A 23,672-nucleotide genomic window follows, 5' to 3' on the forward strand; every position below is an offset into this window, starting at 1 on the left:
ACCAACCGCCCTACTCAGAACCACCCTCTCACACCCTTTTCCCAGCTGAAAATTTAGTGAACAGGATTCTTTGCTGTGGGACCCACACGGAGGGCATCGGAAGGGCCCTAGCCAAGAAAGCTAGCTGGCGTCACCTTGGAGCCCAGTCTGTGGGCTCACAGCAGTGAAGTATTTCTGTTCTTTTATGGGTCCCTTAAAACCACCTTCTAAGGAGCCACTTCCAGGGCTGTGGAGCCATCAGGAAAGCTGAACTGATTTTTGCCCTTTGTGCTACTGACGTCAGAGGCACAGCAGGCAGATCAGAACATTGGTGGGATGATACATTCTGGCACTTTGTGCTAGACTCTGCCGACCACACATGGATGGCTGTTTAGGAGTGATGTAAAAAGTCTGGTGGAAAGAGCCCTGGAGTCATCTGGGATTTTGGAAACATAAGCTTGCCAAGTGTAGCTGACGCTTCTGGTTGCCCACTCAGCACGCATTTCTCGCCCACCCTCCTTTCCTCTTAATTCAGAACAGGCATCTGCCCTCCTTCACTCAGCCTTGTGCTTCTAGAGGACTCCATGTAAGCCCAGGCTGTGGGGCGAGTCCAGATAAGTCTCAGTCAATCATGGGTTCCCAAATCTTTGCTGGTGATGGATTTAGATATGGGCACCTGTCATCTTTCTGGCCAACAGGACACAAAGGGAAGTCTACTGGCAGACTCCTGGGAATGTTTTCCTTGCCCTTAAGAAGAGACCTAAACCAGATATAACCTCTTCCTGCTTCAGGACCTTGTGACTGAATATGATGTCTGGACCTGTGCCAGCTACCTGGTCTCTAGCCTAGGGGTGGGTCAGACATATGGAGAGGCATAGAGCCCAAAGACTCACAGAGAAACAGAGAACTGGAGCCCAGCAACCTCCTGGGCTTGTCCTGCCTATGACCTTCCTATGAAGTTGAGTTGAAGTTGGCCGTGCAGGCTCCCTCCTGATATACTAAGTATGCTTGGTCAAGAAGTATGCTTGGTCAAGTCTCTCCGGGCCTCATTTTCTACAATGTATAAAACAGTTTGCTTTCCTCAAGCTACCCTGGGAAGAATACCTTCATGGTTGATAAATATGGCACCCACCCATACTGGGGCATATAGAAAAAGATCGTATTCCTTGACCTACGACCTACGGTGGCAGCTAATAGAATCGTAATAATAGGGTGCTTTTTATTTTGTATATATTAAAAATTCTTTTGGTTGCATTAGTAGTCACACAACTTGAACCTGGCTTACACACAAATGACAACTAATGATAAGGATATGGGCCTGTCTCACAGCACTCAAAGCTTGGAGTGTGATGTGGTCTTTTTTTTCTTTTTTTAACACTTATTCATTTTTGAGAGACAGAGAGAAACAGAGTGTGAACGGAGGAGGGGCAGAGAGAGAAGGAGACACAGAATCCAAAGCAGGCTCCAGGCTCTGAGCTGTCAGCACAGAGCCCGACGTGGGGCTCGAACTCACGAAACCGTGAGATCATGACCTGAGCTGAGATCGGACGCTTAACTGACTGAGCACCCCAGGCGTCCCAGAGTGTGATTTGGTCTAAAGAACACATTCAAATCCACATTCCAGGTGCCATCAGACCACCCCCTCTACACTGTGTTGAATAGTGTCCCCCAAACTTTGTGTCTACGTGGAAGCTCAGTGACTTTATCTGTAAATAGGGTCTTGGCAGATGTGATTGGTTAAATTAAGATGAGGTCACACTGGGTTAGGGTGGAGTTTCAATGCAGTGACTGGTGCCTGTGTAAGAAGATATGCAGAAGGCACATAGAGAGAAGTGGTGAGAAGACACACAGGGGAGAATGCCATGTGACGACAGAGGTAGAAGTATTGAAGTGTTAAGTCCACGAGGCAAGAAAACCCAGCGAGTGCCAAGAGCCACCCGAAGCCAGAAAACAACGCAAGGAAGGACCCGCCCCTAGAGCCTTCAGAGGAAGCATGGCCCTAACGTCTTGATTTCAGGCTTCTAACCTCCACAACTGTGAGAAAATAAATTTCTGTTGTTTTAAGCTACCAGGTTTGCGGTGATTTGTTAGGGCAGCCCCAGGGAACTACTACGCACACCTTCTACTCGTCTGTTCATCCTGGTTATATGGGTTTCTCTTTTCCCTCTGGCCACAGACCAACCCGTGTCCTCCTTCACTCCTCCTTAACGTAGCTGCCACACAGCCACATAGCACATAGCTGCCAAAGCTTGCGGATTTGACACTTGCCAATCAAGCTCCGAGGAAGGGGGTGTTTTCAAGCTTATCTATCAACAAACAATGGGGTAAAAAAAGAAAGAAAGAAAACTGATTCTTAAAAAGGGGGTGTTTTCAAGCTTATCTATCAACAAACAATGGGGTAAAAAAAGAAAGAAAGCAAACTGATTCTTAAAAAGCCACAAATCTAGGCTGAGCTATGAAAGACTGGAGGATGGTCACCAGTGTTTTGGAAGTGCTAATGACACAATTGTAAGTAAATAATTGGTTGTCCTTACCCCGTGCTGTCTGCCTAGAATCATGAGTGGATGGTATTCAGCTCTGTGCAAGGGGAGATAAGAAGTGACCAAATAGGGGCACCTGACTGGCTCAGTCAGAGCATGCGAACTTTGATCTCAGGGTCATGAGGTCAAGCCCCACATGGGGCATGGAACCTACTCAAAAAAATTCATTTAATAAAATAAAATAGAAGTGGCCAAATAAAACTGTGCTCTTGTTTCAATCCTCATCTCTGCAGACATTTCCCAGTTACAGTGAGGAAACTGAGGCACGTTTTCAGAAACTTCCACAGTGAATCCACTGTGTCCAATTTCATTATTTCTGGCAAAGACAGAATCACATGATAAAAAAACTGAGTAGATACAGATAAACAGCCAAAATATGCCCACATTTATCTTAGAAAGTCTCGGCCACATCTGCATGGAAATGGATGAAGCAAGTCTTCAGAGGCTGCTTGGTTAATATTTCCACAAGAAGAACTCCAGTGATGTACTGAGAGGTAGGAAACTTTTAGCAACTTCTTGGCCATTTTCCTGGGTTGCTGGGTAATAACCTATACTGGTGAAGGCTCATCAAATCTCTGTATGCGAATTTCACAACTTTGTAGAATCATTACCACAAAATTTCCTGTCTAGCCACCCATATTGCTTACAAATAACTGGTACAAAGCCTTGGTTACTGAAGGGGACTTTTGAGAACTACTTCGAGCCCTTTTGAAAAGTCAAGTTATTCCCCAGGTGTATTCCTGCATAATTGGTGTGATTTTTAAAAGATATTCCGGGTCTCTTCTTGTGGCAAAGTAAGTTCCTTTGGTGGGGTTTCTCAAGCAGCCTACAGTCACCATTAATTTCAGCCTTTTCCATGGCAGATCAATCCTGAGATCAAACATAGATGCCTTCCTGTCAATAACTGCCCCAATACACTGCTACAAAGTGGCCAAGATAATGTGATAAAAACCTATTGAAATGACAACAGTTTTCCCCATGAAATGCATCCTTTGTGGGAAGATCATCCATATTCATTAGTGAGTAGTTTACATTCTTTAGGCAGTTTCTCTCTCAGTCACCCTCTCCACACCAAGTCTGAGACACAATCTGATCTTGCATTACACAGGCAGTAACTGTGAAATTTCATCCTCTCTGCATCCCAGCATCCTGTAGACTTGGGGGAGCCCACTGTGAGAGAGTGTCCAGTGTAGAGGGGCGGGGCTGGGGATCAACATTCACTATGGCTCTTCAAGAGTTTTTAAACAGAATATCATCATTAGGACAGAAGGAAAGAGTCCCCTGATCCATAAAACAGTGCTGTAGTTCAACATGTGGGTTTGCTCTTACAAGAGTCCCCAGAAAGCAGAAAGATAACATGTTGGAAGGATTTGAGATGCTAATAATCCACATGAAGTGCTTAGCACAGTGCCTGATACGTGATGGGCATTCAATGAATGTTAACTGCTCTTATTATTTGAAATGATGGAGTTTCTCTCTTAACATCCAGGATAATTCCTTACACTTCCATAGCAGCCTAATCTCTAGACGACAGTGTTCTTGGGCAGAAGAAGCTGGTACCTAACATTCTGTGGCCAAATACAGCTCCAGACCCACAAGGTGCAGCAACCACGGCAATCCATAGGGGCTGCCTTCCTGGAAATGTACTAACCTCTCCTGGGAAGCCAAAAGCCTGCTTGACGCTCCCAGCCCCCACCCAACCCCTGATGCTCTGAGTTCAAGGCCAGGGAATGCCCCTTTTTAGTCAAGTAACATGGTTCAGCAACAGCTACCATTTGTAAAGATAAATACAAAAGAAAATGAGTAGCCCTGGGAAGGCTTCAGGCACTTGCTTTAAGTTTTAGTAGGTTCAGCATAGACTGCACGAGCTGTTCCTTAGGAGCTGTGAGCCCTTGAACGGTAGTCATGGCAGCAGAAGTAAAACCTGGAAGTCCATTGTTTGTTATTTCCTTTTTTTCTCCACTTCTGTGTCTGATCTGTCTCAGTGATACAAGGCATCCTGACTTGGTTCTGGGTGGTCTTCCTCTGTTGACCTCATCATTGAAACACTTTGCTACCCCCTTGGGATCCTGGGAGGAGAGGTTATAAAGCATCAAGAAACTTTAGGAACTACAGGGACTCCTGAAAGTATCACAAGACCAGTGATTGGGCATCTGTTGATGAGCTTGGGCAAGGTCAAGTATTGCTACATCTGCCTCCTCCCAGAAGAGATGAGAGGCTGTGCACTAAGCCCCAGGCATATGACATGGGTGCTGCCTTCATCCAACATCTGTAGATTTCCCCAGTTACACCAAAATCTTTAAGCTCAAAGAATCCCAGCTCCTCTGTGGACTACCTGTGAGAAAATTGAGCAGCCTCAGTTCCTTCATCTGTAAAATGGGAATAATAATTGTATCTACTTGGGGAGCCTGGGTGGCTCAGTCGGTTGATCATCCGACTTCGCCTCAGGTCATGATCTCACAGCTCGTGAGTTCGAGCCCCTTGTCGGGCTCTGTGCTGACAGCTCAGAGCCTGGAGCCTACTTCAGATTCTGTGTCTCCCTCTCTCTCTGCCCCTCCCCCACTCATACTCTGATTCTCTCTCTCTCAAAATAAGTAAACATAAACAAACTTTAAAAAAATAATTGTATCTACCCTATAAGCTTATTGTGAGGTGGAAAAGAATATGTTAAACATTTAGCACAGCATTAGGCAAATGGTAAATGCCCAACAGAGGTAGCCCCTGCTCTTTGAAAGTTTGCATTATGCCACTTTACATTTTTTTAGACTTTTCTTTAAGTATTTATTTATTTGTTTTTGAGAGAGCACGAGCAGGGGAGGGGCAGAGAAAAAGAGGGAGACAGAGAATCTGAAGCAGCCTCCAAGCTATCAGCACAGAGCCCAACTCAGGGCTAGATCTCGGGAACCAAGAGATCATGATCTGAGCCAAAGTTGGTTGCTTAACCAACTGAGCCACCCAGGCGCCCCCTTTACTTTTTTTTTTTTTTTTAAACATGCCACTTTGCTTTTAAGAAAAACCTACACTGGTACCTGCTGTTGCTAACCAAAAGAAACTTAAGAATATTTTTGTTTTTACCAAAAAAAAAAAGGTGAAAAGCAAAAACCATGTTGAATGTTTGTTTTGCAGCGAACCGCTGTAGAGACAGCACCCACCGCCAAGCCCCTGCCCCCAGAACTGCACTCATATGCCAGCATCAGCCTCCAGAGGTCTGAACTGTGTCTGCGAGCACCTGTGCCTTATCTCGATTTATTTTGTGCATCCGTTCGCAAGACGTGTCCCAAGGTATCAGAAAAACCTCAGAGGTTACTTTTTTGGGTCTGGGAACACTCAAAACCTTTTCCATATAAATTAATAGTAATTGCTTCTTTGCTTTATGCTATTTCAACTTACGAAAGTTTTCATAGGAATGTTCTACTTTCAGATAGCCAGGGAGACCTGTATAGAGAAGAAACAGAAAAAAAGAGAGAGAATGAGAAAAGCCATTACCAGGGCAAGTATTACAAGCCATTAAGTACCTTCTAGTGACACTCGTAGCATAGATCACGGATTTGTAATCTGGAGTTCATGACTCCTTAGAGGAACTTAATTAAATCGTATGCTTATGAGCATTTTCTTTACGCTTTCTTCTTGTGAGAAGTCACAAGCTTTCACCAGATTCTCAGATTCCCTGCTCTGGAAAAGGTTAAGAACTACCATAGCTTCTATTTCTTAAAAAGAAATTCCTTCTGTATGTAAGAGATGAATCACTGGGTTCTACTCCTGAATCCAAGACTACACGGTATGTTAACTAACTTGAATTTAAACGAAAAAAAATAAAAATTAAAAAAAGAAAGCTGTTCTGGGGCGCCTGAGTGGCTTAGTCGGTTAAGCATCTGACTTCAGCTCGGGTCATGATCTCACAGTTTGTGGGTTCAGGTCATGCGTCGGGGTCTGTGCTGGTGGTGCAGAGCCTGCTTGGGATTCTCTCTTTCTCCCTCTCACTCTCTGCCCCTCTCCCACTTGCACAATAAATAAATAAATAAATAAATAAATAAATCCCTCTATCTCATACCCATTAGGATGGCTGCTATCAAACAACAAAATAGCAAGTGTTGTTGAGGACAGGGAGATTGGAACGCTTGTGGTAGGGATGTAAAACGGTGTAGCCACTGTGGAAAACAATACCACAGTTTCTCAAAACAGTAACCTAGAATAGCCATCTAATCCAGCGATGCCACTTCTGAGTGCATAGCCAAAAGAATTGAAAGCAGGGTCCCAAAAAGATATCTGCACGCCATGTTCATGGCCAAGATATGGAAGAGACCCAAGGGTCTATCAATGGATGAGGGGATAAACAAAACAGGGCCTGCAAACAATGGAATATTATTCTATCGGTCTGCCATCACAAAATGCCATAGAATGGGTAGCATCTACAACATGAATTTATTTTCTCCTAGTTCTGGAGGCTAAAACTCCAAGATCAGGTTTCTGGCTAGTTTGGGTCTGGTGAGAGCTCTCTTCCTGGCTTGCAGAAGGCCACCTTCTTGCTACGTCCTCACATGAGCTTTTCCTTGATGTTTGCACAGAGACACAGAGACTGAGCTCTCTGGTGTCTCTTCTCATAAGGACACTAATCCTATCAGATCACGGTCCTACCCTTATACCATCCACAAACATTCAGTTCATAACAATTACTCATCCTTTAAAAGGAAGGAAATTCTGACACTTGCAACAATATGGATCCATCTTGAGGACACTGTGCTGAGTGAAATAAACCAGTGGCAAAGACAAACCGTGTATAATTCCACTTCTAGGAGGGAACTAGTAGTTAAACTTATAGAGACAGTCAGTAGATTGATGGTTTCCAGGGGCTGAGGGTGGGAAAGAAAGGAATAGGGACTTATTTTAATGGACACAAAGTTTTAGCTTTACAAGATGAAAGGAGTTTTGGAGATTGGTTGCACAACAATATGGATGTGCTTAATACTGTTGAACTGTACATTTGAAAATGGTTAAGATGACAAATTTTATGTGAGGTGCCTTTTACTAAAGTTAAAAAAAATACGAAACAAATAAATAAAGCCCCACTGAGGGCATTGTTCAATTCTTGCCCCGACTGGAGCATATACCTTGAAATGAGATAGACCTGGGATTATCTCTGACCTTCCAGTAGACCTGAGCATGAACTTGAACCATCTACAAAAATGCTCTTAAACCAGAAGCACCTGGGTGGCTCAGTCAGTTGAGCATCCAACTCTTGTCCACATTGAGCTGTGCTGAGTGTGGATCCCGCTTGGGATTCTCTCTCTCTCTCCCTTTGCCCCTCTCCCCTGCTCACACACACACTCTCTCTCTCTCTCAAAATAAATAAACACTTTTTTTAAAAACGTTCTTAAACCAAAATGTACATTTTATCTTTCAAGTGACTAAATCTTATTGAGCACCAGATTCCCTAAAGACTTGTTTGGGCCTCTATCAACAAATTTCCAGTGGTCAGGCTGTTTAACAGCCCTGGAATGGGTTCTCCAGCCTTTGCTAGACTTGGTAACCTTAACTGGTCCATGCATTTTTGGGACTGTGCACTTTCTCTGTTCCGCGTGTTTATTCCAGACAGCATTTTATTTCAGAAATAAAGAACATCACCCCATTGGCATTAAACTTGGTGAGGTTGTTCGCCAACACGGTACCTCATGAAGCTACCATGAACACCTGACAAAGACCCTTTTGGTTATTTAGACACATCTGGTCCAACTCTGTAATAGAATCATTGAAACCAGGCTCTTAGTTTCACATCAGAGAGGAGCTGGAATTCACCCCATGAGATGGTTGACACAGAAGGGCCTCAGCAATCATTTCTTCTCTCCCCCTTGCATTTAAACATGAGGAAATGGAGGCCCTAAGAGGGGTAAGGGACTTGTTTAGTAGAAATTAAAGGTAGGAAAAGGAATCAAACCCAGGCCTTCGGAGACCAAGTTCAGACATATTTCTACTATAACAGGTTGCCTAACAAAAATATAAGTGCCTCATGAGTTTCCAAGCCATCTCTGCTCAGAAACCTAGCCAATCTTCTCCGTATTGCTTCAGCTTTAATATATGCACTGTCAAAGGGAACATATATAAAAATGAACATTGTTAACGATGATAATTAAATCCTGGACTCATCTCTACATTCTGCTATAACGGCACGCATCACATCATCTTATAACTGTCTCTTTGCTGGCCCACCTCCCCTTCCTCCTCCACCAGACTGTAGATCCCCTGACAACAGCGATTGTCTTATCCCCAGCCTCGAGCACAGTACCTGATACAAGGCTGACCCCAGATAGATGGCAGTTAGACCATTGATTGGGCAAGCGACGTATGTACCATCTATAATGGCAAATATTCATTTCACCCCTTAGTCCTAGAGGAAGCCAGGTGTCTGGGAAAACCTATGGCATATGCAGAGGCCCCAGTGAATTGCCAGAGCCTAAGAGAATTCTGCAGATGCCTTGCAGGGTTTTTTTTGTTTTATTGCTTTATAATAAAATTAAAGCCTCATATGCATGTCAGGAAGCAGAATGGCTGAATCAAATATTTTAGCATGTTGCGAATTTTAAGCATAAGATCTGCTCTATTTTCAGAATTAAGTCAGTTATTCATTAATCCTTTATGTATCAAGAACCAGGGTGGCCCAGCCAAAGATACGCCATCTGGCAACCAAAAGCGATTTCAAAATAAGCTTAACTCCTTCATTTACGTTTCTCAAAAACCATGAAGTGGAACTTTAATATACAGTCCAGAGAAGCCATTATTAGAAAGGCCTGACCATTTCCTGACCATTTTCCTCGCTTTCCTGTCATTGCTTCAGTACCGGCACGCTTCCGGATCAAAGTGGTGGAATCACACCACAAAATGATCTCTCCCGCCCCCAACCCGTAAAACAGTCCTTAATTCATTTTAAAAAGGTATAAGCCCTCACTAGAAAAGAGAATAAGCGGCAGGACACAAATAGAAGATTTCAACAGCATTCTGCAAGACGGTTAGCCCCTGGAGGGACACACAAGAACAACTACTGAGCGAGCAGAAGTCCCAACCAAGAGTGACGTGACCGGCATTACGCTCAGAAAGGCTCTCAGCCTGCCTTGAAGGCATACAGAGAGGCTTGAGATTCAGAAACACTTGGTAGAAGTGAAATGTGAGGCTGCCACGGAGAATTTCAGAAGATGTATATATGGAGCTAGTGACCTCACCACCACTGTCCCCTGACACCATACCTCACACACACATGTAGAAACACAGACACCTGGAAGCAATACAAATTCCCTCCAGGCAAACAATCAGACAACTTCTTAAAGCAATTGAATGTTCCAAGGAAAAGAACTCTGTGTTCTGGCATTGAGAGGCCCAAGATAATAGAGAGCAGTCTTCCTGATCCCCCTGAGACAAAGCCTTCCATTCGAGAAGCCCCACCTACAAGACCCAAAAGGATGTAATCCTTCTAAAGGGAAATGTAGCAATACCGAACAAAATCACATATGCACCTGTTCTCTGACCATCAAGTCCACTTCCACGAATTTACCAAATGATACATACTCAAAACTATGCATAAGGCTATTCGCTACAACTGTATTTTATTTTTTATTTTTTTTTTAACGTTTTTTTTTTTTTTATTTTTGAGACAGAGAGAGACAGAGCATGAACAGGGGAGGGGCAGAAAGAGAGGGAGACACAGAATCCGAAACAGGCTCCAGGCTCTGAGCTGTCAGCACAGAGCCCGACGCGGGGCTTGAACTCACGGACCGTGAGATCATGACCTGAGCCAAAGTCGGACACTTAACCGACCAAGCCACCCAGGCGCCCCGCTACAACTGTATTTTAAAAAGGTATAAGCCCTCACTAGAAAAGAGTGTATTTGGTGGGGTTTTTTCTTCAGTTTTTATTCAAATTCCAGTTCGCTAACATACAGGGTAATATTAGTTTTAGGTATACAATACAGTGATTCAACACTTCCATTCTTCACAACCGTACTCCTTGAAACCCATCACCGATTTAACGCATCCCCCTCACCTACCGCCTGTCTGGTAACTATCAGTTTGTCCTCTGTACTTAAGAATCTGTTTCTTGGTTTGCCTCTCTCTTGCTCTCTCTTTTTTCCCCTTTGCTCATTTGTTTCATAAATTCCACATATGAGTGAAATTATATGGATTTGTCTTTGACTGATTTATTTTGCTTAGCATAATAGTCTCTAGTCCCATCCTTGCATTGCAAATGACAAGATTTCCTTCTTTTTATGGCCGAGTAGTACCATTGTGTATTTATATATATACATATATAATGTATATGTATGTACACATATATGTACACCACATCTTCCTTATCCATTCATCAATCAGCGAAGACCTGGGCTGTTTCCATAATTTGGCTATTGTACACAATGCTGCTATAAATAAAATAATGGGGTGCATGTATCCCTTTGACTTAGCATTTCTGTATTCTTTGGGTAAATACCTTGTAGTGCAATTGCTAGGTCATAGGGTAGTTCTGTTTTTATCTTTTTTGGAAACTTCCATACTGTTCTCCAGAGTGGCCATGCCAGTTTGCATTACCACCAACAGTCAAGAAGTTTCCTCTTTCTTCACATCCTCACCAACACCTGGTGTTTCTTGTGTTGTTGATTTTAGTCATACTGACAGTGTGAGGTGACATCTCATTGTAGTTTTGACTTGTACTTCCCTCATGATGAGTGATATTGAGCATCTTTTCATATGTCTGTTGGATATATATATATATATATATATACATATATATGGATATATATATATATCTTCTTTGGAAAAATGTCTATTCATGTCTTCTGTTCAGTTTTTAATTGGATTATTCATTTTTTATGTGTTGAGTTATATAAGTTCTTTATAGATCTTGGATATGAACCCTTTATCGGAAATGACATGTGGAAATATCTTCTCTTATTCCGTGGGTTATGTTTTAGTTTTGTTGATTGTTTCCTTCACTGTGCAGAAGCTTTTTATTCTGATGAGGCCCCAATAGTTTATTTTTGCTTTTGTTTCCCTTGCCTCAGGAGACATATCTTGAAAGAAGTTACTATGGCCAATGTCAAAGAAGTTACTGGCTGTGTTCTCTTCCAGGATTTTTATGGTTTCGGGTCTCACATTTAGGTCTTTAACAGATTTTGAGTTTATTTTTGCATATGGTGTAAGACAGTGGTCCAGTTTCATTCTTTCCCATGTAGCTGTCCAGTGTTCCCAGCACCACTTGTTGAAGAGCCTGTCTTTTCCCATTATATATTCTTTTCTGCTTTGTCAAAGATTAATTGACTATACAGTTGTGCATTTATTTCTGGGTTTTCTTTTCTGTTCTATTGATCTATGCGTCTACTTTTATGCCAGCACCATAGTGTTTTGATTACTACAGCTTTCTGGTATACCTTTGAGTCCAGAATTATGATGTTTCCAGCTTTGCTTTGGTTTTTCAAGATTGCTTTGGCTATTCAGGTCATTTGTGCTTCCATACAAGGTTTAGAATTGTTTGTTCTAGCTTTGTGAAAAATGTGGTTGGTATTTTGATAGGGATTCCATTAAACCTGTAGATTGCTTTGGGTAGTATTGACATTTTAACAATATTTGTCCTTCCAATCCACAAGCATGGAATGTCTTCTCATTTCTTTGTGTCATCTTTAACTTCTTTCATCAGTGTTTTATAGTTTTCAGAGCACAGGTCTTTCACCTCTTTGGTTAGGTTGATTCCTAGCTATCTTATTTTCGGTGCAATTGTAAATGAGATTGATGTTTTAATTTCTCTTTCTGCTCCTTTATTATTGGTGTATAGAAATGCAACAGATTTTTGTGCACTGATTTTGTATCCTTCAACTTTACTGAATTCATTCATCAATTCTAGCAGGGTTTGTTTGTTTGTTTGTTTGTTTGTTTGTTTTTTGGTGGAGTCTTTTGGGTTTTTGCAACTGTATTTGTAATAGTGAAAAACAGGACCCAAATGTCATCAGTAAGAATGGGTTGAATAAACATTGGGACATCAAAACAAAGCCCTGCAACTCCACAAAGAAATGAGGAAGCCACCTATAAATTGCTGAGTCTGTGTTCATGATACATTGTTAACAGAGGAGGAAAAATCAAAGCATCGAACAATGTTTACAGACTATGTTACATTTTATGTAAGAAGGGAGGAAATATGAATGTAAAAATATGTATTTATACTTTTTACATAATGGAAGAATAAAACAAAACCAATTTTTAAAAACCCTTACCTAAATGCTTACTTGAAACCAAATCTTTAAAATGCTCACCTAATTTTTTTTATTTATTTATTTTGTGAGAGAGAAAGAACGAGTGGGTTAAAGGCTGAGAGAGGGAGACAGAGAATCCCAATGCACTTTGCTCCGCATTGCCAGCAAAGTGCCTGATGCAGGGCTCCAACTCACAAACCGAAAGATCATGACCTGAGTCGAAACCAAGAGTTGGACGCTTAATGGACTGAGTCACCCAGGCGTCCCTGAAATGCCCACTTTAAAAACAGAGACTAGCAGGCTCAATAAAAAAGCAAGACGTAACGATATGTCCTTTACAAAAAACACACTGTAAACATAAAGATGAAAACAAGTCGAAAGAAAAAGGTTGAGGAAAGACCTACAAAGACGCCAAGCATCAGCAAGCCGGTATGACCCTAAGAATAACAGGCAAAGTAAACTTCAAGAGACAGTGTACTTACAAGAAGTCAAGCAGGGCATTTCATTCCAGTAAGAGGTCAGTTCATCAAGAAAACATAACAATCTGGGGCACTTGGGTGGCACAGTCGGTTAGGCGGCTGACTTCGGCTCAAGTCGTGATCTCACGGCTCCTGGGTTCCAGCCCTGAGTCGGGCTCTGCGTTGACAGTTCAGAGCCTGGAGCCTGCTTCGGATTCTGTGTCTCCCTCTACCTCTGCCCCTCCCCTGCTCGCACTCTGTCTCTCTCTCTTTCAAAAATAAACATTAAAAGAATTTTTTTAATGAAAAAAAGAAAACAGAAAAAAAAAATAAAACATAACAATCTTGAGTGCGCTTCATAACACAGCTCCCAGATACATGAAACAAAATTTGACAGAAGTGATTTTCCCAAGAGTTCCCTGTACTTGAAGAGGCTAAGTCTCTCGCTTGTCACTTTCAGAGCATGCCTGGAGTTGACAGCCAGCTGCTTGCCCTGAGTTAACTTTTTTAAGGCTCCCCATGCCGTTACCGAAAGCCAGCACGATCCACAGCCTGTGCTAATCATTGCCCCTAAGCGCCCAAGTCCCCCAGCCACTGCATCAACAAATGCCTCACTTTCCCCTCCCCATCTTACACCTTATCCAAATTAACCACAGGCAGAGAGCGTCAACGGTGATGCCATTGCATGCCAGGTGTGATCACTCCCTTGTCACAAATAGTGGGGTCCTTAAGACTTCAGTTGGTCTGTGATCCGGCTCTGACATTCTGTTTTCTGGGGTCACACCTGTTCTCAACTCTCTCCGAGTCTCCCAGACAGCAGAGCCTGAGACAATCCCAAAGAGCTAGAGTTTGGAGAAGAGGGAATGAGACAGGGAAGTGGGAGAGCCATTAGGAGGATGGCCATTAGGAGGATGCCAGCTGGCCATTGCCTTAATGTGCACGGTCCTGTGAGACCATCTGTTTCTCAGCACAATCTGTCTAGGAGGGGAGAAGGGGGGGATGAGATCTGATCAACTGGCTCCCATGTCCACTGTCAAAGCGTGGCCCTGGGGATGCACCCAGTGGGGACCCCCATTGTCTGCCACTTCAGCATTAGCAGGAAAGCCTCTGGGCATGGGGGAAGAATCACATAGCATGGGCACAAAGGAGGTGCTGTCCAGGCACACACGATGGTGATCAGAGTCCATGGAAAGATGCTTCTAGAGGCAACAGCTCCAACAGGACATCTGAGGCAAAGAATCCAGATGGTACATAGGAGGGCTCTGATACAGAATATGTACAAAACCTACACCAAACAGTACATTCAAATGTGAAACGTTGGATGCTTTTCCCTCAAGTTGCAGAGAAAACAAAGTTGCCTAGGAGCTCCGTTTGTATCAAAAATGAACCTGGGGTCAAAGGGAGTTTGGTAAAGGAGAAGGAAGTAGGAACTATAAGGATTGGAAAGGAAAAAATAAAGCTGTTATTATTCATGGAGAATATGATTGTGTGCTTAGAAAATTCAGAAGAATCTATACATTAACTATTAATAATGAATTTATTCGAAACCATGAGAAAAAAGTCCGTTTAAAAATCAATTGTAGGGGCGCCTGGGTGGCTTGGTCGGTTAAGCGTCCGACTTGGGCTCAGGTCATGATCTCACGGTCCGTGAGTTCGAGCCCCGCGTCAGGCTCTGTGCTGACAGCTCAGAGCCTGGAGCCTGTTTCAGATTCTGTGTCTCCCTCTCTCTCTGCCCCTCCCCTGTTCATGCTCTGTCTCTCTCTGTCTCAAAAATAAATAAATGTTAAAAAAAATTTTTTTTTAAATAAAAAATAAAAATCAATTGTATTTTGGGGCACCTGGGTGGCTCAGTTGGTTGAGCATCTGACTATGACTCAGGTCATGACCTCACTGTTCATGAGTTCGAGCCCCACATCAGGCTCTCTGCTGTCAGCGAGGAGCCTGCTTGGGATTCTCTGTCCCCCTCTCTCTTTGCCCCTTCCCCACTTATGCTGTCTCTCTCTCTCAAAATAAATAAATAAAACTGAAAAAAAATCAATTGTATGTGTTTTTGCTCCTATGTGTATGTGCTCCACATAGGAGCAACACGCTAATAAAAAATGAAATTTTAGGGATGTCTGGGAGGCTCAGTCGGTTAAGCGTCTGACTCTTGATTTTGGCTCAGGTCATGATCTCATGGGCTCTGTGCTGACAGTACAGAGCCTGCTTGAGATTCTCTCTCTCCCTCTCTCTGTCCCTCCTGCACAAGTGCGCATTCTCTCTCTCTCTCAAAATAAATAAATAAACACTTTCAAAACGAAATTTCAAAATAAATGCCACTTAGGGACACCTGGGTGGCTCAGTCGGTTAAGTGTCCAACTTCGGCTCAGATCATGATCTCACAGTTTGTGCTGACAGCTCAGACCCTGGGGCCTGACTCAGATTCTGTGTCTTCCTGTCTCTTTGCCCCTCTCCTACTCCCCCTTGTCTCTGTCTCTCTGTCTCTCTCTGTCTCTCAAAAATAAACATTAAAAATGTTAAAATAAATTCCTTTTAGGACAGCATCAAAATCATCAAACATTGCCTGGCTTTGGAGCCTATGGATGTAGAACATATAGCTCAAAAATGATTATTTTTAAAAAGAGAAAACCAAACAAAAATACTCAGGGTTCTGGAGCTGTAGATTTCCATTTCCATTTCACTTTGTTCATGTTGCATATTTCTCCCCGGCAGGGTCCAGATCCCATCTATGTGAGAGTCTCTCTCTCTCTCATAGGGTGAGACCTGCCATGTGGATTGAAAGAAAAATAATTAATGGTAGAAATAATGCTGCAAGACTGCTTCTGGAGGGCTCCTGAGGAAAAGCCAAGCACGCTCGGGGATCCAGCACGGCAACTACACACAGCAGCCAGGATCTGAAAGCAGAGTGAACAAATGTCACAAACCTAATGATGGAGCAGGAGACTGAGAGCCTCCGGCCCCTCTGTCCTTCGACATCAACACGGTGGTAATCGGATCTGCTCCACATCTCTCTGAGTCAAAAGGGAGACGACTTTTTTCTCACCTTAGGGAGAAGGAAGCTGTGTCACTTCCAAGGGATTCTGGAGAAGTTCCCTAGGGGTTGGTTGGAAGCTCTTCGAACACTTTCACCCACTACCGTACCCAGAGCCCTGGCACCTCGCCTCCCAGCCTCCACTCATTTCACCAACTGCCCCATTTTGTTTGTTTGTCTAAAATAAGTCTTCAAAGTGTGATGTTGCAACCATACGTCCCACACTTTGTCACATTCTGCCAGGACATTCTTTTGGGACTTTAGAAGCCTGTCTTGCCTGATATGTTAGACTCCAGGACCTTTTACCCACAGGGCACTTCGGCGGAGGTGACTAAGGTTGACAAGCTTTTAGAGGACCTACTGTAGTGTTAGGAACCAGGGGAAACACATGCGCTCTAAATATTAAAAAAAAAAAATCAATATAAATACATATTTTTTTTTTTTTAATTTTTTTTTCAACGTTTTTTATTTATTTTTGGGACAGAGAGAGACAGAGCATGAACGGGGGAGGGGCAGAGAGAGAGGGAGACACAGAATCGGAAACAGGCTCCAGGCTCCGAGCCATCAGCCCAGAGCCTGACGCGGGGCTCGAACTCACGGGCCGCGAGATCGTGACCTGGCTGAAGTCGGACGCTTAACCGACTGCGCCACCCAGGCGCCCCTGAATACATATTTAAACGTCTATCAAATGTAACACGAGGCAGCTAATCGATTGCAACTCCAGTCAGCTATTCGTTGGTTTTGCATGAATTACATTCAGTCTGGCTCCAGGGTTCATTTCCATGTGTTTTGGGCGGTGCAGTCTCTAAATTGAGCAGCGCCCCTGCCCTTCCGAAGTCTTACATGGCCCCCCCAGAACTCCCAAGGTGGATCTGCAGACTAAGACACCTTTCAGGAGTTTCACAGGGTGAAGATTAAATGAGAGCATAGAAATTCAAGTGCTTTGAAAGAAGTGTCTGCACAAATGCCAATAAATTTTTTAAGGTTCTTTGAGGACCTCTTCTGTCATTCTTTATCCTCTCCTTTTTCAAGATCAGAGAATGAGTCATGGCTCCCTGGAGACACTCCTACCCCCACCTCCTACTCCGGTTTCTCTGCTCACTCAATCCCACTCTAAATCTGCCACCCGGGCCCAGACAAAACGCAAGCAAAGGGAAATTCTCCGTCATTTCTTGTGCCCCACGGAAACTTGGTTTTTCTAAGTCTCACACATGGTGTTACACTATTTGCCAAGGGAAGCACCAGTTGAGGAAGGCTTTGGGACCTGGATTCCCAGGGGCAAATCTCGGGATGAGTAAGTGTCCCCAATGTCCCCTCTCCATTGTCATCTGTCCTGCTTGGAACCCTTCCCCATACCCCTTAAAATGTTCCTGGAATATTTAGCTCTTAGTTTTCTCCATGATCCAGGAAGAGGGGTGTTTCTTCCTGTCTTCCTCCCTATCTTTTTAGTTTGAAAGCTCCTTTCATCCAAAGCAGGATATTCTCTCATTACTGTTAATTCATGGGCAGAGGATGGTAATGATAATTATGACACTAATTATTGACCCAACTTCCTCCAGTCTGCTGACAGTGCAGCCATGAGAAGCAGTGCACTGCAAGACCATACTTCTATCTGGGGTTTCTCCAGCTGCTGTTTGGATGTTAAAAACCATATTCATGATCTCTAGCATTTACTAGAGAACAATGTGATTAATCAAAATTTCGTTTATGGTAAAAAATGTCCAGGGCGCCTGGGTGGCTCAGTCGGTTGAGCATCCGACTTCGGCTCAGGTCATGATCTCACGGTCTGTGAGTTCGAGCCCCGCGTCAGGTTCTGTGCTGACAGCCCAGAGCCTGGAGCCTGCTTCGGATTCTGTGTCTCCCTCTTTCTCTGCCCCTCCCCCGCTCATGCTCTGTCTCTGTCTCTCTTTCTCACAAAACATATTTTCAAAAATTTCACTGGAGTGTTAAAAGACCTCAAGTCAGGAAGAAAGCAACAGGTGTTCTCGGAGGAGCTAATATTTCCTCACACTTCACATCACCTTCTGTGCAGTTACAGAGGTACAGACAGAAATAGAAATTTCCTTCACTGCTCACCAAACCTGCTTCTCCACCATCTCTGCTCCATTTCTGAGTCTGACATTGTTCATTGAGTCACTCTCTGAACCTTGGAGGCATTTTCGATTTCTCTTTTACCCTCAGCGTTCCAGGCACTGTCAGGTGCCTCATTGACGGTGCCCCATCTCTACCTGGCGAGCACTGCTGTTCCATCCAGCCTGTTATCCTGACTCCCCAACTGGCATCTGATTGGTCTCCCCACCTGGAGCCTCTACCCACATACCCTCCACAAACTGAGGCTTCCTACGCTGCAGACCATATCGTTAAGAGCCACAGAGATTCCCCTACCCCTGATAGTCGGGGTTAAGGGGTTAAGGAAATTGCCTTATATTAGCAAATTAGGCTTCTTTTCTTTTTTTAACGAGAAGTATTAATTTTACTAAGTTTCTTTTTCTTGCCTCTCTAAAACTCAGCAGGTAGAATTCTTACTGAATCTACTGATATGCTGTATCATATTAACATATTCCCCCCTTTTATGCCATTTTAACCCTCCTGAGATAAACGTTACTTCCTTGTGATAGCAGATAATTGTTTTCCATTGAATTCAGTTTGGTAGTGTTTTGTTTGGGATTTTCACAGCTATGATTTTCAATAATTAGGGGTTTGCAAAACAGTGATTTTCCAACAGTCAGCTGTAGGGCCCTTGGTTTCCACAGAAGCCCTAAGTGTAGCTGGGGGTGGGGAGGAGGCCAGCGGGGAGGGCGGTGAACGCAGGTAAGAGGCTTCATGCTCTTGGCTCTGCCTCAGCTGGAGATGCTTCATTCTTCGAAACCTCCTTCACACATGGGGCTTCTACATGTGGTTTTAGTATTCACGTTGGAGTGAAAGGGATTGGTCGTTTTCCATCTCTTCATATATCCTGACACACTTGAAATAGGCACGGGAAATAGTCTGTTCCTTAAAATCATTTGGACTTGGGTCCTCTTAATTGGGGGGTGGGGGGGTGTAGTAAGAGGGTCAGTAACTCTGAAGACTTTTTGGATTGAAATTTGTATTGAGATCATTGTAGATGCCCATGCAATTGTAAGAAATAATACAGACAGGTTCCTTGTACACTCTGCCCAATTTTCCCCAATGCTGATGTTTTCAAAACTACGGTATGGGCCGCCTGGGCGGCTCAGTCGGTTGGGCGTCCGACTTCAGCTCAGGTCATGATCTCATGGTTTGTGGGTTCCAGCCCTACGTCGGGCTCTGTGCTCACAGCTCAGAGCTTGGAGCCTGCTTTGGATTCTGTGTCTCTCTCTCTTTCTGTTCCTCCCCCACTCATGCTCTGTGTCTCTCTCTGTCAACAATAAACATTAAAAACAAAACTAAAAAAAAAAAAACATAACTATGGTAAGCTGACAGGATATTGGCATTGATATAATTTATCAGTCTTATTTGGATTTCCCCAGTTTTAGTTGTACTTGTGTGTGCGTGTGTGTAAGAAATATACAATTTTGTGGGTTCAGGTATCGACCACCACAGTTAAGCTACTCAACAGTCAACAGCCCCTACATCACAGGGATGCGTCATGCTGCCCTTGTATAGTCACACCCACACCCCTCCTGGCACCCCTTCCCCTACCCACTTCTCATCCCTGAAAATCACTACTATGTCCTCCATTTCAAAATGTTTTCATTTAAAAAATGTTATATGGGGACACCTGGGTGGCTCAGTTGGTTGGGCTATTGCACTTTTCATTTCAGCTCGGGTCATGAGTTCCAGCCCTGTGTCAGGCTCTGGGCTGACAGCACAAGCCTGCTTGGGATTCTCTGTCACCCTTTCTCTGTCCTTCCCCCTGCCCATGCTCACGCTCGCTCTCTCTCTCTCTCTCGCTCTCTCTCTCAAAACAAAATAAGAAACATTTTATAAAAAAGATATTGGGGTACCTGGATGTGGCTCAATCAGTTAAGCATCCAACTCTTGATTTAGGCTCAGGTCATGATCTCGCGGTTCGTCAGTTCAAGCCCTGCATGGATAGTGTGAAGTGAAGCTTGCTTGGGATTCTCTCTCTCTCTCTCTCTCAAAATAAATAAATAAACTTTAATAAAAAAGACATTTATTTTTTTAAAAAGATGTTAATGTCTTAAAAAAATTGTTAACAAAAAATAAAAATGCTATCTGAATGGAACCATCCAGTGTGTGACCTATTGGGATTGGCTTTTGTCACTCAGCCTAAGTCCCTGGCAGGGCACCTGGCCAGCTCAGTCAGTGGGGCATGTGACACTTGACCTCAGGGTTGTAAGTTCATGCCCCATGTTGGGTGTAGAGTTTACTTTTAAAAAAATTGTTTTTAATGTTTTTATTTTTGAGGGAGAGAGAGAGACAGAGCATGAGCGGGGGAGGAGCAGAGAGAGTGGGAAACACAGAATTCGAAGCAGGCTCCAGGCTCTGAGCCATCAGCACAGAGCCCGATGCAGGGCTCGAACCCACAAACTGTGAGATCATGACCTGAGCTGAAGGCGTTTACTTTAAAAAAATAATAAAATAAAACAAAGTCCTTGGCTATTCATTCAAGTTGTTGCCTGAACCAATAGTTTTTTCCCTTTTCATTGCTGAGTGCTATTCCATGACATGAATGACCCATGGTTTAACTGTTCATCTGCTGAATGACACCTGGGTTATTTTCAGTTTGGGGCTATTACAAATGAAACTGCTATGAACATCTGCATATGCGTTTTTGTGAGAACATAAGTTCTCATTTCTCTGGGATAATGCTCAATTGCTGGGTTAGATGGTAAGTGCATATTCCGTTTTATAAGAAACTGCCAAACTTGTTCTCCAGGGTGGCGATGCCATTTTGTATCCCCACTAGCAAATGTATAAGGGATCCATGTTTCTGTGTTTCCTCCCCAGCATTTGGTGTTGTCACTATTTTTTATTGTAGCCATTCTGATAGGTAGGTGGTGAGAGCTCATTGTGGGGTGGGTGGGGTTTTTGTTTTTGTTTTTGAGATATAATGGACATATGACATTATAGTAAGTTTCCAAGTTCATTGAGGGTTTTTTTTTAATTTTTTTTAAATGTTTATTTATTTTTGAGAGAGACAGAGACAGAATGCGAGTGGGTTAGGGGCAGAGAGAGAGGGAGACATAGAATCCGAAGCAGGCTCCAGGCTCTGAGCTGTCAGCACAGAGCCCTACGCAGGGCTTGAACTCACGAGCTGTGAGATCATGACCTGAGAGGAAGTTGGCCGCTCAACTGACTGAGCCATCCAGGCACCCCATTGCGGTTTTAATTTACATTTCCCTGATGGCTAATAAGGTTGAGCATCTTTTCATGTGCCTATTTGTCATCTCATACTCTTTTCAATAAAATCCAATATTCATGGCTTTTGCCTGTTTTCTTATTGGATTATTTGCTAACGCTTTGATTGTTGAGTTTGAGACTTCTTTTTATATTCCAGAAACTAGTGCTTTGTTGGATGTGGGTTTGCAAATATGTTTTTTCCCCAGTGTCTAAATGTCTCTATACATTCTTTTTTTTTACTTAAAATTTTTTTCATGTTTATTTATTTTTGAGAGACAGAGCATGAGCAGGGGAGGGGCAGAGAGAGAGGGGGACATAGAACTCAAAGCAGGCTCCAGGCTCTGAGCTGTCAGCACAGAGCCCCATGTGGGGTTCATATGAATTTTAGTATAAGCTTGTTTATGTCTCTAAAAACCCTGCTGATGTAGTAATAAGAATTGTATTAAACCTATCAATCAATGTGGGGAGAACTGGCATCTTACTAGGTTGTTTCACAATCTATAAACACAGTATATCTCCATTTACCTATTTCCTCTTTGATATCTTTCATCAATTTTGTACACATAAAGTACCTGTTTTGTTACATGTATAATCCAATGATTTCATTTTCACTAGAGCCACTGTAGACATTGTGTTTCTATTTTCCTTTCTTGCATGTTCATTGTGATTGTATATAAATTCAATTGATTGCCTTGTGTTGATCCCGTATGCTGTGATCCTGAAAAAAATATTTATTAGTCTCTGAGGATTTTTTGCATGGATTCTTTGGAATTTTCTATGTAAATAATCACGTCATCTGCAAATAAAGATAGTTTTATCTCTTCCTTCCTCATCCGTATGCTTTTAATTTACCTTTTCTTACATTTCTGCAGTGCCTAGCACTTCCAGTACTAGACTGAGTAACAGTGATGAGTGGACATCCTTGCTTCTTTCCCCATTTGAGAGGGACATCAGTCTCTCACCATTAAGTTTAATGTTTAGTGTATGATTTTTGTAGATGCTCTTTATCAAGTTGTGATAATTCCCCTCAATTCCAAACTTGTTGGAAGTTTTGATCACAAGTGGGTGTTGGATTCAAACGCTTTTTATGGATCAATTAATTGATATGATCATACAATTTTTGTGTTTTAGCCTATTGGTATGATAGATTTCACTGTTTGACTTTTAAATGTTGAACCGGCCTTGAATACCTGGAATAAATCCCAGTTGGTCATGGTATATAATTAATTTTTTAATGCCTTTTTTTTTTTTTTAATTTTTGAGGGAGAGAGAGTGCATGTAGGGGAGGAGCAGAGAGAGAAGGGGACAGAGGATCCGAAGCAGGCTCTGTGCTGACAGCAGTGAACTGATGTGGGGTTCAAACTCACAAACTGTGAGATCATGACCTGAACCAAAGTCAGACGTTCAACCAACTGAAACACCCAGGCACCTCAATTAATTCTTTTTATACATCACTAAATTCTAGTTGCTAATATTTTGTTGGAGAGTTTTGTGTCTGAATTCATGAGAGAGATCATTCTATAGCTTCCTTTTTTTTTTTTTTTTTTTCTGCTTTTGGCATTAGGGTAATACTAACTTCATGAAATAAACTGTGAAGTGTTCCTTTCTCTTCTATTTTCTGAAGAAAATATGTGGAATTGGCATTAGTTCTTTAAATGTTTGGTAGAATTCTCCAGTGAAACTATCTGTGCCTGGAGATTTTTTTTTCTGGGAGTTTTAAAATTACTAACTCAGTTTTTCTCATGGTTATAGGAAGAATCAGATTGACTATTTCGTCTTCGCTGAGTCTGACAGTTTGTAGTTTTTGAGGAAATGGTCAAATTTATCACTGTAAAGTTGTTTATAGTATACTGCTATTCTCTTTGTAGTAGAAGATCTACAGCCCCCCTTATTTTTTTTAATGTTTATTTATTTTTGACAAAGAGAGACAGAGCACGAGCGGGGGAGGGGCAGACAGAAAGGGAGACATAGAATCCAAAGCAGACGCCAGGCTCTGAGCTGTCAGCACAGAGCCCAGCGTGGAGCTCAAAGCCACGAAAAGTGAGATCATGTCCTGAGCCGAAGTCAAGATGCTCAACCGACTGAGCCACCCAGGCACCCCTACAATGCCCCTT

The 23,672-nt window shown here is 42.9% G+C and overlaps 1 long non-coding RNA gene across 1 annotated transcript; it reads right to left on the reverse strand.

Annotated features, from left to right (window-relative positions):
* Positions 1-2,345: 2,345 nt before the first annotated feature.
* Positions 2,346-14,706, reverse strand: LOC109273400 (uncharacterized). Its single transcript, XR_002083025.2, has 3 exons — positions 13,224-14,706; positions 5,910-5,954; positions 2,346-2,835 (listed from the first exon to the last, which is right to left on the reverse strand). It is a non-coding gene; the product is annotated as an uncharacterized LOC109273400 (long non-coding RNA).
* Between the last annotated feature and the right edge of the window lie 8,966 nt (positions 14,707-23,672).

This window comes from Panthera pardus, unplaced genomic scaffold (genome assembly GCF_024362965.1).
Source record: "Panthera pardus isolate Hobbes unplaced genomic scaffold, ASM2436296v1 HiC_scaffold_24, whole genome shotgun sequence".
NCBI lineage: Eukaryota > Metazoa > Chordata > Mammalia > Carnivora > Felidae > Panthera > Panthera pardus.